Below are 13,101 nucleotides of genomic sequence, written 5' to 3'. Positions count from 1 at the left end.
TAGCTAACTTCAAACAAGAAACCTTCAACAAAGACATGAAACCTTCTCCAAAGACGAATTTCCTACCACTACAAACAAATAAAAGAATAAAACAATGCATTCAAAAGAAATTTCATAAGTAAAAAAGAGGAAAAACTCTTTAATGTAGAGTAATGAACTGGCGAAATCGCACTGAGAAATGGAAACAGCCATGATCGGGATCCCAGTACAACTCGATCTTGTCTCCTTTCTTGAGCCTTCTTCATTGAACAAACTCTTTGTTCCAATTGGATTGGACGATAAACATGTTGTTTGATTCCCATTTTCTGAATTTCAAGTTATGTTCCGAGCCTGTATCAATATCTTTTATGAGAATAGGGACCGACGTCCCTATGGTAACGACACTCTCAACCATGGCCTTATCCCAAGATGGAAATAAGTGACTGTAGACCGCCTTGCTGTGCAAAGCCAACCTACAGAGGTCGCTGACATCGCTATTGGTCGAAGTTTTCGAGATTGGTGAGGAGGATCGATGTACATCGCCCTCTACACCATTGCAGTTCACCTCCTTTTCTCGCTTTCTCTTTTTCTCGATGGTTTTCATTGATACTTAGAATATAAGACTTTGAACAAGAGAAATAGGTGGAGTTGAATGAGAGAGAGGTCTGAGAAGAAAGGGTTATTTGCAGGTGTAGTGGAATTCAACACTTAGACTTAGAGAACAAACTCGGTGGAGTAAAATGAGAGGTTTTTAAAGGAAATGTTTTATAAGGACCAGATTAAAAGGGTTTTCGATTTCTAGTTGGAGAAGGTTTCCTATTTACTTAGGAACGTACTTTCTCATTATAAAACATGTAGTTAGAAACAGTCTTACTAAGGTTTTGCTTGGGTCACTATTGTAATACCCAGCCCTGTCATAAGCAAAATCCATCCCCTAAATGGGTGTCTTTACTAAAAATTGGGTTTTAATATATTAAAAAAAAAAAAAAAAACTTGTGGAGAGTGCCATTACCAAATTAAGCTCAAGTCTCGTTTGAGGTTACAAAGGAGTGTCGTTATCAAAATGGCTTAAAAATGATATTAATTTTTGGAGATAACTTTCTAAATTTTAGGAAACGAATTGTGTTGACGTTTTAGTTGTAAGCAGTCCCATGTGGCCTAACGTACGGGAGAGAGAGAGAGAGAGAGAGAGAGAGAGAGGGGCTTGGATTGGATTTCGAATAAGTAGTAGTTTCTATTTTAAATATTTTTTTTCCCAATGAAAGGTGGGAACGTCCCACCATCATTCCTATTTTCTCTCTAGTTGTTAGAGAAAATGATCAAGAAAAAGGGCTTTGATATGACAATGACCTGTCAAGGGTTATACAGGAAACCAAAAATTAGTAGTTGTAGCTATTTTATAGGGTATTCCATGAAAAGAAGAAATCGTGGGAGAGATTTAGTTGGAGATTGTGATTCTTGCCTGATTTGTACAGAGATCTGTAGGAAATTGAGGGGGGAAGGAATTAAAGGAAAATGCCATTCCAATTAGTACAATACTTCTTGAGGAATGATAGATGTAAGGGCTCTCTGTATGCAAGGGCTAAAGAAGGCCCCTTGAATAGATCCAAGTCATTAAGTGCAACCAAATTCAGTTTCTCAACCGACTTTTAAAATGACGTGGATCTATTCAAGGGCCCTTCTCCGGCCCTTGCATAGAGAGGGCCCTTGCATCTATCATTCCTCATATTTCTATCGGTCTTACAAAATGAATGGGAACTTGGGAAGTATACATCTTTTTTTTTATTTGGTTGGACGGTTTAGATTTAGTGGATACTGCCAAGAGGGTTTCCATTGCAATCTCAACATCTAAAAGGCAATCTTTGTAAGAGAAGGCCAATTCATTATCTTTCCTTTCTTCTCATCCAAACAGTAGTTGCAGTCCCGTGCGAATGTGCGATGCACGGGGCGTATCCGTTGAGATAGAGAAAACGAGAAGTGTCGTTTGGGTTTTGATTCTTGCTTAGAAATATGAAACATGTTTGACACGGTAACAGAGAAAAATAAGATGGGTCGTCTAAACAAATCAGTCAAAGATCAATTATCAACAATATAAATATCGATAATTTATTGATTGAGGGATTAGGAAACGTACCATGTAATTTGGAAATAGTAAATTTTGGAATTCCTTTAGGTATTATCCTTAAAAAAGATATTTTTTAAATAAGGGAATGCAAGCGTTCTTAAATTTCGGGGTGCCACGTGGGGTGCTAAATAAGGGAACGCAAGCGTTTTTAAATTTCGGGGTGCCACGTGGGGTGCCACATGGCGACTCCCCAACTTACTACATTCAGCTTTATAGATATAGATAGATAGATGGGTAATCATAGCACAACTCCATCAGTTCGAGGTATAGCAAAAGGGAAAATTGGAGGTGGTCGTGGAGTTGGTCCCTTTATGGTTTCTGCATAGAAGGTCTCTTTTATATTATATGCTCTATTGTTAGTGGTTGGCTGCATATTAATTGGGAAAGGAATATGATAGATCTAGTATGGTTTTGGGAAGGAAGATTTTGCAGAGGTGTCACATTGGGAGAAAAGCCTATGAGATGGACTTGGAGGATGGCGAGTATTGAGAAGAGAGATCGATTTGTCTCTAAGGTAACTTCAACATGTACAGGAAACAATTCCTTGTGTTTTGATGTTTGATATGGATCCTCCAATACTGGAATATTTCTTTTGTGCCTTTTCTTGCAAATCAGAAGCATGCCCTACTGGGTGTAATCAATGCATGTAGCCTTGGAGATTCTTTTATTCATATGAATAGCCCTTCATCCTTGTATATCGATCGTGGCCATGGGGGAGATATTAATTCCATCCATTGATGTTCCCTTTAACTCCTTGGCTGAGTACTCCCTTTCAAATGTAGCCAATGTGTTTCTCAAGCATTTTTCAACACCCAATTTTGTTACCACAGTTCGTCTGTAAGGTCCGTACTGAGATCATATTTCGAGTTCTCTTGCCGAGAGAAGAGAAGAAGAATGGAATCGGAGGATGATTTGTTACGTGCCTAATTGGCCGTAACGGAAACAAACAAAGAGAAAATAGAAAAGAGAAGAGAAGAGGGTTGATTCGAGGCAACCGGACCTCCTAACGGCTCAATTCGTGAGGAACCATGACTCTCCTCAAAACAAAGTTTCCTTTGTTGTAAAAATTCTCTACTTACCTCCTTTCATTGAAATAAAGAACAATGTTGGGTTCCTTACCGATACACCAAAAGCTCCAGAGCTGATGGAACGCGTTAGGCAAGGCCCTTTAAACTTGTCCCACACCAGACTGGGTCCCACCCAGTCCCATTCCTAGGTGGGCCCCCACGTAGGACCGTAACACGGTCCAATCGCTGGCATCCGTGATGGGTGTCGGAGTCAGTGGTTTGAGGTGATTGACACTTTGGATGGATTTGAAAGGAAGAACGTTCGTTATTGAGGTACGTAATAATGTACTACTTTGGGTGAATTGTTAGCCCTATTTGATTCGATCTTTTGCACCATTGACTAGTAGATTTGTGTACATTTGCTTTGTCCTTACATTATCTCAGCAATCAATTCGGTGTAGCATGCCTATTTTGTAATCTTATGGACCCTTATAACTTCTGTATTTGCCACCACTTTGTTTATTGTATTGTCATTGCTTTGCTTACTTTATTTGTAATATGAACCTTTGAACCACTTTTGTGGAAAACTTTAATCAACTATGATCCGTACCTTATGGACCTTTGGATACTATCTGTTTTGGACTTCTGTTTCGCCATCTGGACTTTTGGATACTATATGTTGTTTATTTCGGCACTATCAGTTCCGGACACTTTAGTGGAGGTTTGGGTTATTTTTGGACCCTGCTATATTGGGGTACATCAATTAGCAAATTTGGACCTACCGTGGGGGTAGTACATTGGAACTTCTGACCCGTCAGTGGGATAAAATGCTGGCCCTGCCGACTTGTATCTGAACTTTGAGAAACTAGTTCCAACACCATGGGCAGTCGGTGTAAGCAATAACACGTCTTTTGGACCAGGCCGATGATCTCGAAGTGGATGCATTCTGGACTTTGTATTATGAACACCTTTTGGCATTGACGATTGTTATGATATTCTTGACACCCTTTTTGGCTTTGATTTCTATTTTGATTCTGGATTTGAATTCTGTTTTTATACTATCTTTGATTACTGTTTGATACTGTTTAGTTTCAATTGTACCACCATTCAGTATTCTGTTTTGACATGCTCTGTTGATTATCATTATACCAACTCTTTCTGTATGACACTTCAATACTCACTTCTGACCTTTCTGTTTGACCCTTATTGAGCCTTGGCATGCTTAGACCTTGTAGACACCCCATTTTGACCATGCCCTGCACTTCCATGTTTTAGGCTTAATTTTTTTTTAACTAGTGTTCTGAGGTCCCTAATTTCACCCTGGGCTAGCTTAGGGTCCCACCAAGGTTCCTGTAAATTTTCGTCGAGATCTGAGCTGATTCGCCTAGTGAGCAAGCCTCGATAGTGTCGCGGTGCAAATTCAGAAGGGGAGTGGATTGTCCATTCAGGAAGGTGCCTATATCAATCTAGAAAAGAAGAGAAAATGTGCCCTGTTTTCCACTTGGACCACCCTCTGCTAATACAACGGATGGCCATAAATATATTAGAGGTGGGCTGTCCATGGAAAGTAGAGCATGCGAATATATCATTATCCCTTTTCTACTTGGGCCACCTCTTCGTAGAATAAAAAAAATACACTAGGTTGAGGGGGGGTTGTCCAGGTAATGAATGGGGGGGGGGTGAATTTTTTTTTTCTCCCTTTTAAATACCCAACAAGTTAGGGTTTGGCAAAAAGGGGGAGAGCTTCATTTTCTGTAAAAAAAAAGGGATTTCACAGCCGCATAAGAGAGAGAGAGAGAGAGAGAGAGAGAGAGAGAGAGAGTGTCCGGCCGGCCTTCTTCTCCGGCCTCGTCTCCGGCAAGCCGGTCAGAACCGCCACCCCTTTTCTTTTTCTTCTTCTTCTTCTTCTTCTTCTTCTTCTTCCAACCGCCACCCCTTCTTCTCCGGTGGGTTTGCCGGAATCCGGCAAGGTCCTCACATCAACCACCACCATCAACCTTCCACATATCCACCTTCGGCTTTGCCTCCACCAGCCGCCACTCCCTCTGCATCTCCGTCAACCCAACAACCCAAAACCCATCTCAACAGACCCTTCTCCATTTCCCTCATTACTCGACCATCAACCACCACCACCAGCCACCATCTTCCCATAAAAAGCCCAAACCCAAACCCATCAAAACCCATCTCCAACCATCGCACCTCCATCTTCCCTCCAACTTTCGGTTTGCCTCCACACCCCCGACTCCGACCGGCCATCCCTCAAGCTCCACCCCCGATCCAACCTCTCGCCGGCCGGCCATATCTACAAACCCTTTTCCTTTTTACCTAAAACCCAACCACCGGAGCTCCACCGGCCAAGCCACCATCCCCCTTTTCGCCGGCCAACCTCCATTAAATCCACCTTCTTCCCCTCTGCATCTTCTTCTTTTCCCACAAACCCACTTCAATCAATCTCCAACCCCTTCTCTGCAACCCAGCTCTGAACATCTCCACCCTTTTCTCCTCTCCTCTGCCTCAGCCGCCGTCCCCAACGCCATTCCCAACTCCGTTCGGAATCCGGCCATCTACCACGGAATACGGTCATCCCCCATCCACCGACAGCACCACAGCCACCAACCTCCACCTCCCAAAACTCAAACCCTCTTCCATTTCTCTGCAAACCCATCTCAACCTCCATTTCTACTGTTTCTAACTCAAACCCATTTCTACCATACCTTCATCTCCTCTTTTAAACCCATTTGTTTTTATTTTTTCCGGTGGTTTCAACCGGAATCCGGCCGTATCTCCCCAATTTTTATCAAACCCACCTTGGATTCTCTCTTTTACAAATGACTCCCCATTAAACCCTCCTCTGCCCATTTCAAGACCTTCTTATTAAACCCCATTTCTAACTATTGAAAAACCAAAATTCCCTACAAATCTGAAGGTCAGAGGCAATCCTTCTCTTGCAATATCATCATCATCTTCAAACCATCGGGTTTGGAAAGAAGCTCGAGGTAGGCCAAAGGAAATCGAAAAAATTTGGAATTAGCCACTTCATCAGGTAATTTAAACATGTTTATTTTACATATCTCTAGCATTCCATTCTGATCTTATGATAGAAAATCTTCAGTTTAATACTTGTTTGATTTTTCCTCTGTGTGAATTCACACCTTTGATATGAGCTGATGTTTGAGCTCAGGGATTTTGTGCAAAATAGGGCAGTGATATGGTGTGAGTGTATCTGTATAGGTATGTGTATGTAGATGAACGAAGATATGTGTGCATATGAATATATGTATCTGTTTGTGCTCAATAGTTTAGATTTTTGGTTTCGTTTGACGCACTTAGTTGCTGATTTTGCAGGTACATGCACTCACAGTTATGGATTTTGCCTGATTGAAAGCACCTAGCTGCTATCTTATTGATGTATTCACTGGTTTGGTTCTTCACAGATTTCTCCCTTCACTGTTTTAGTTTCACTGGTTTATGCGATTCATACATTGGTTTGGTCCCTCAATGATTCAGCTCTTAATTGGTTCGGTTTCTCGCTGATTTGTATGGTTTACACTGTTTTGGTTAGTATCTGTTGGTTCAAGCATCATTAGAATCTTGGCAATCCGATGGTCAATGGACATGTTATTAGCTGCTTGTTTCGTTTGAAATCGTCAAGCGTTATATCCTTGGGATTACACCTTTGTTGTTACCCTCATGTTAATCAAATACTTTAGCACGGTTCATATCAGATTTTGTACCTTTGTATCTTAAGTGTCACTTTAGTAACCTGTGGGTTTGTATATCTCCTATTCTTCTCTTATGGTCTTCCCGTACCCAACTTCTGTATCTATATTTGTTCTTTTGCCCGATGGAATGTTCTGAAATAAGTGCAGATAAGCTGGGTTTAAATATAGCATTCATTTGGCATATGAAAAGAATATCAGATTGAGCGTGCTGGGCTATATATAATGCTTACCTTGATTTTTCTTCTTTATGGATGAATGAGAAAGGATGATAGGTGGAGCATGATTGAATGTACATCTTATGTCTCAGCAGAAGGGTCGATCCTTTAGGAGACTATCTTGGTCTCATTAGTGAAGTCCGCTCCTAGGAGACAGGCTTTGTCTCTAGAAATTCCCCCTTGGGAGGCTTGTATAACTTCATTTGTGGGGCGCCCTTATAGGCAGAAGACTAACATAGTCTTTTTAGTCGCCCTGTCCTTGCCTATCATTGCTAGGGCGATGAAGGCGCTAGCCCAAGCCTATCCTTAGGGGACTTGCTCAGTCCAAGTAGCATACCCCTCCTTTGTATAGTAGACTTGCCTAGTCTTTTAGACACCTTTTAGGTATTAGAACCCTATTCTATCATCGTGAGGGGCAATGATAAGGTTACTTGGAGCCCGTCTTTGTGTTTTGTGGCTCACCGCTTCGCACTTGGATCTGCACAAGTTGATGTCCCCTGTATGCACTGAAATTTTTACTAATTGGGATTATCATAATCTTTTGATATTTCTAATACTCTTCTTATCTTAAGCATTGAGTTAGGTTGTGAAGACAATAATGAATGGACTGTTCAGGTGAGATTATCTTGAAGCTTATCATATTTGTTTAATTTTATTTAAATAAATTGTTTTAGGAAAGAAGGAGATCAGATGACTACTCTAGTCGATATTATCGACATGAGTACTGTCTGATTTCAAGGCGGGATTAGAAATATTATCTTGTGTATTATGATATCAGATGATTACTTTAGCATCATCTGATTTCATCCCCATATTGAGGTGGTGTTTGTGGTTGGGCATAGAAGTGTTTGATATTGTTTTTGCTTTATTAGGCTATCCAGCGGATGGTCTGGACTAATTTATGTTGTTTATCATTTTATGATTGCTATTAGGTTGTGTATTTTTTAATTGAAAATTCTTCTTTGCTTAACACTTGATTTATTTTTATAATAATTGAATGGAAATATGAGTTTATTTGATAACCTTTTTCTTCACTTTGATTAGAGACTAACTCAGTCTTGTTAGAGCTTTGCTTGCTTGGGACCTTGGATCGTTTTCTCTCTTCTTGGGGCGCTATCTTTCTTGTTGTGGTTTGTCTCTTTGAGACGCCAGTTTCTTGTTGTGGATCGTCTCTTTGAGACCTTTGTTGCTTGTTTGGGGTTTCCCCTTTTTGCTTTAAGGCTTTGCCTTAGTTTATGGTATTACTTGAGTGTCCCCTTTAAGATTGAAAACATTTAAAGGTTTAGAGCATTGGAAAAGCTTTAAAATCCAAAAACATTAGAAATTTAAAACTCAAAAACATTTGAAAACTTTAAAAATATCAAAAACATTTGAAAATATAAAAAAACCTTAAAAAATCTGAAGTGTGAGTGTTTCTTTTAGAAGCGTAGTTTGAGAGTTCGTTTCGAACTACGTTGGCTTGATCCTCTTCCACGAGGTACGTAGTGCAGCTTGAGATTCTTATCTCAAGTCCAGCCAAACTTTGCAAACAAATCATTTAACCATTTTTCTTCAAAACCTTGTTTTCAACAAGATCTTCCTCTAGAGTTAGGAGTTTGTCCTAGATAGAGAGTTTTAGAGTTAGGAGTTTGTCTTTTGTTGTGTGCTTGTTGTGTGTTTGTGTTAGAGTTAGGAGTTTGTCCTAGCTAGGAGCGCCTCCGTACGGTCAGTTGGCGATTCACATCGCCGACTGATGACTAGGTCTTGGATACGTTAGCAATCCTATTGTTTTCCTTAGGGCATACAGCCTAGTTACACGTAGGTTGTAGGAACCACCTGCATTAGCTTAGGGCTAACCTGCATTTAGTTAGGGCATATAGGGTGTCCTAAAATCTACAATTCACTGGAATTTAAATAATCGTTCAAGAAGCTTTAATAATTAGTCCGGTCTTTTAGATCGAGTCTAAGATAGATGTCTAGGTGTCTTAGGCATCCTAGTCTAGAATAGGTGCGAAGAACTACGTTGCCTTGATTCTCGTGGAGGCGGGGATACGTAGGCTTCTTTGGATGAACATCAGACCATCCGAGGACTCGGGCTAATATTTTAGAGTCTTAGGATTTATTGTGTTGTTATTATATGTTTTGATGTGTTTTATTACTTTCTTGTGCAGACTTATACCTTTAGCTATAGCTTGCATGTGTTTGTACATCAGAACTTAGACACCCTTTAGGAATGTCACTCATGACCTAGTTATCATTAGGTGACATTTATTTCGGTTCTTTTGTGTGCTTATTTTCATCTCCGAGACATGCATGATTAGATAGACGTTTTCTCGGAGATGCGTGTTCCCATTTCATATGATTTTTGCTTGAAATTCTTCAAGGTTAATAATAAATGGCATGAGAGACCAAGTGTTCGCACTCGGGCGAATTGGGGGCGCTCTTCGGACCTTCTCCATTCGTCATCAGGCACGGACCTTTCGTATCTCTGGTTATCCATTGCAAACAGAGCATTTGTTTTGGTTCCATGGCGTGTCCATGGATGGCGACTCTGAGTTATATTTTCAGATATATCTTGGTTTCGAGCTCTGGCTCCGGATCAGGATGTATCTTTCTTTTTATGTCGCCACTCATGCTATGCTGTGAGGGTGGCATCCGTTTCGAGAGTTTCTGGTAGAGCTCTCCTTCACATTGTGGAGATCTTAGAGGATCGCAGGAGGGATCTCGCGTCCCTCGGCACCGTCCTCGGGATCGGGGTCCACAGACCTACACTTAGAGTAGTGCTTTATTATGTGTTGAGCTTTTCGGTTGACTGTGGTTATAACATTTTCAGATTTAGATCCTCGTGAGGCGAACGAGGAAGTCGAGGCTTAACCTTGAAAATCTTTTAATTTGATTTGATCAGTTAGACAGTGAGTATTATGTGATCCCTGTAAAAGATGTTGCTAAATTTCTTTAAGTTTGGCTTAATTATGCTTGGATATGATATTATTCTATTAGCCTTGTATACTTGTAGAGCTTGCTTTATAGTTATACGACGCTGTCATGTCCTACGCCCAGAGTGGGGTTTGGGGCATGACAGCTATAAAATAAAATGTCAGATATTTTTAAAAGGGATCGCTCCCTTTTTACCTAGTTTTAAGCCTATACGTGCCAGAACAAACACAAACATGCCTTAACTACTCACATGGTCAAGTTACGTTCTATTATTTTCATAGAAGTGGTAGCCAAAGATAATTGATAGTTGGCCAAAGACATAGGAGAGGGGATGATTATATTTTACAAAAAACTGCATATGGGACATTAATGGGAGCTGATATTTACGCCCCTTATAAGTCTGCGGACACCCGCATTTAAACGCAGTTACGGGCCTAGGATGAGTTGTCAGTTAGTAAAAAAATAGTACTTCTAAAATGACGACAATACCCTTCCAACAAACCGCCTATTCCATTTCTCCCAGGATCAAAATCTTTTCGTGTTCTCTGGCGTTACTAAAATCCCCTATTCAATCTCTCTCTCTCAAAATCTTTCCTCTCTCTCTCACCTTACCAAAATCGAAACCTCATTTCCTCTCTCTCTGGCACGACCAAAATCGAGACCTTCGTGCTCTCTCCGTCTCTAAGCTCAAATCAAAAGAAGAGCTTGCCATCACAGATACACAATCATCTCTCTCTCTCTCTCCCTAGACCATGAAAATATCTCATGTCATTTTGGGCTATTAGATTTACTTTTCAAGTGCTCGGTGAAATGTCCGAGAGGGATTATATTTTCTTCTTGGTTGATTAGATATTGGGTTTAGTTGTTAATGGCTACATGTGCGAAAATTCTGCTCTTAGGATAGATGATGTGAGCAGCTCTAGGACAAGTTCAATTACAATTATAGACTTTCATCCCATTGAACACCCTGAACCGAACAACTTCAAGTAGTGCAAGCTTCGGATACCAATCATGCATGTAGAGCATTGTTTTCATTAAGGCCCTGTTTGCATTGCAAAAGGAAAAACAATTCTGGCTGAAATTTTTCTTGGGAGTTTTTTTTTTGCTTTCAACGATTTATAGGGAAATGATATGATTATGGCTAATTTAAAGGGAAGTGATCATTAATTGGAGGTCCCTCTAAATGAAAATTGAGTAGGGACTGGTTCAACCGTTCAAGTCTTTTTTCTATGAAATTTTAGAAATGTTTTCCCTTTTTCAAACTTGGCTAGAAAATTCCTACAATTAAACGGGCCTAAGGAAAAACGATTGTCTTAGTAGTCAATGTCATAACTCATAACCACATGTCCTTATTTTCCTTATTACATCTCTCCTGTCATAGCAGCCAATTAGGTTTTCAATAAATTTTTTGTTTGTGATGAAGAGGGAAGTGAGTCTTTTTCCGGTGCAGAAGCTGTTGCTGCAAATGGTGACTCTGTTACAAGACCTTTGGAAGGGGCGGCCATGGAAGGGTTCCAGATTTTTGGTAAGGTGAGAGAAAGAGGAAAGATTTTGAGAGAGAGAGAGAGAGATCGAATAGGGGATTTTGGTAAGGGCAGAGAACAGAAAGATTTTGATCGTCAGAGAGATGGAATAGGCGGTTTGTTGGAAGGGTATTGTCGTCATTTTAGAAGTACTCGTTTTTTACTAACTGACAACTCATCCTAGCCCATAACGGCGTTTAAATGCAGGTGTCCGCAGACTTATAAGGGGCGTAAATATCAGCTCCCTAAATAAAATACATGCATCTACAAGCGGAGACCAAATACTTGGGCCTACATTGTTCGAAATCCAAACTAAATTTGTTCGGCCCAATGCAACTAAAATCTTCTCCATAGGATGATCCTAACCCTTTAATCTATTGATGGACGAAACAATATATAATCCACTACAGATTGAAGAGTTGGGATCATCCTATGGAGATGATTTTATCGGAAAAGCCTATTTGCACTGGGCCCAACAAATGAATGCTTGGATCTTCGAACGAGGTGGATCCTAAAGAATTTTATAATAAATACAAATTATGGGATGATTGGATTACTTTTGCACGTACAAAAAAAATTCATTAAAAAATATATGTAGGTATACATATTCTTTTTTTAAAATAGAGTGTGGCCTACCTTATTTAAAGATCTAAACAATCCAATTGCTGGGCGTGTGGATATGTTTTTTGGGGAGAGGCCTATTTACATCAGGGTCTAGCAAATGAACGATTTGGATCTTCGAACAAGGTGGACCCCAATGAATTTTCTAATAAATACAGTACATAAAAAGGGCGGCCCAATGCACGAGGCTCCCGGCATTGCGGGGTCTGGGGTGGGCTAGATGTACACAACCTTATCACTACTCTGCACAGAGGTTGTTTTTGTTACTCGAACCCGTGACCACCAGGTCACAATGGAGCTACCTTACCATTGCACCAAGGCACAGAGGAGTATGTACTTTTTTTTAAAATAGAGTGGAGCCCACCTTATTCAAATATCTAACTATTCGGTGTTTAGCCCAATGTAATTAGACCTTACCCATAAATCATTGACGATCCTAACCTTCCAATCCATAGAGTTTTCTAATGATTTCTCAACCTTTTGGTCTTCGAAAAAAGTTGGCCCAAGTGAATTTTTTTTAAAAATACTTACACCTACGTATGGGCACCATATAATGCATATTTCTTCGACAATTTATTGGGGCCCACATTGTTCAAAGATCCAAACATTTCATCTGTTAGGCTTTCCCCAAAAAATTTAGGGGGGTGATAAATCGACTCCCCATGTGTCGATTTATCCATTTGGGGAGTCGATTTATCACTGCCCAAAATTTATCTCTACAAGATAATTCCAACTCTTCAATCTGTTATACTGTGTCTTCTGTCTATAGATCAGGTGGTGAGGATCATCCATTGGAGTTGATTCTTTGGGGGAAAGCTTATTTGCATAGGGCTCAACAAATGAACGGTTTTGATCTTCGAAGAAGTTGGGCCTAAGTGATTTTTATTTTTTTAAAATAAGCTTTATGCAGCTTACGCACATGAGAAATTATATGGTAGGCCGTGCATGCATATGCAGCCCAAAAATACAATAGCCCCACATTGTTTAGGTGAT

The sequence above is a fragment of the Tasmannia lanceolata genome, unplaced genomic scaffold (genome assembly GCF_043159265.1).
Source record: "Tasmannia lanceolata isolate RefF3 unplaced genomic scaffold, GAP_Taslan_0.1 ptg000008l, whole genome shotgun sequence".
NCBI classification, from domain to species: Eukaryota; Viridiplantae; Streptophyta; class Magnoliopsida; order Canellales; family Winteraceae; genus Tasmannia; species Tasmannia lanceolata.
Note: the sequence above shows the minus strand (reverse complement) of the source record.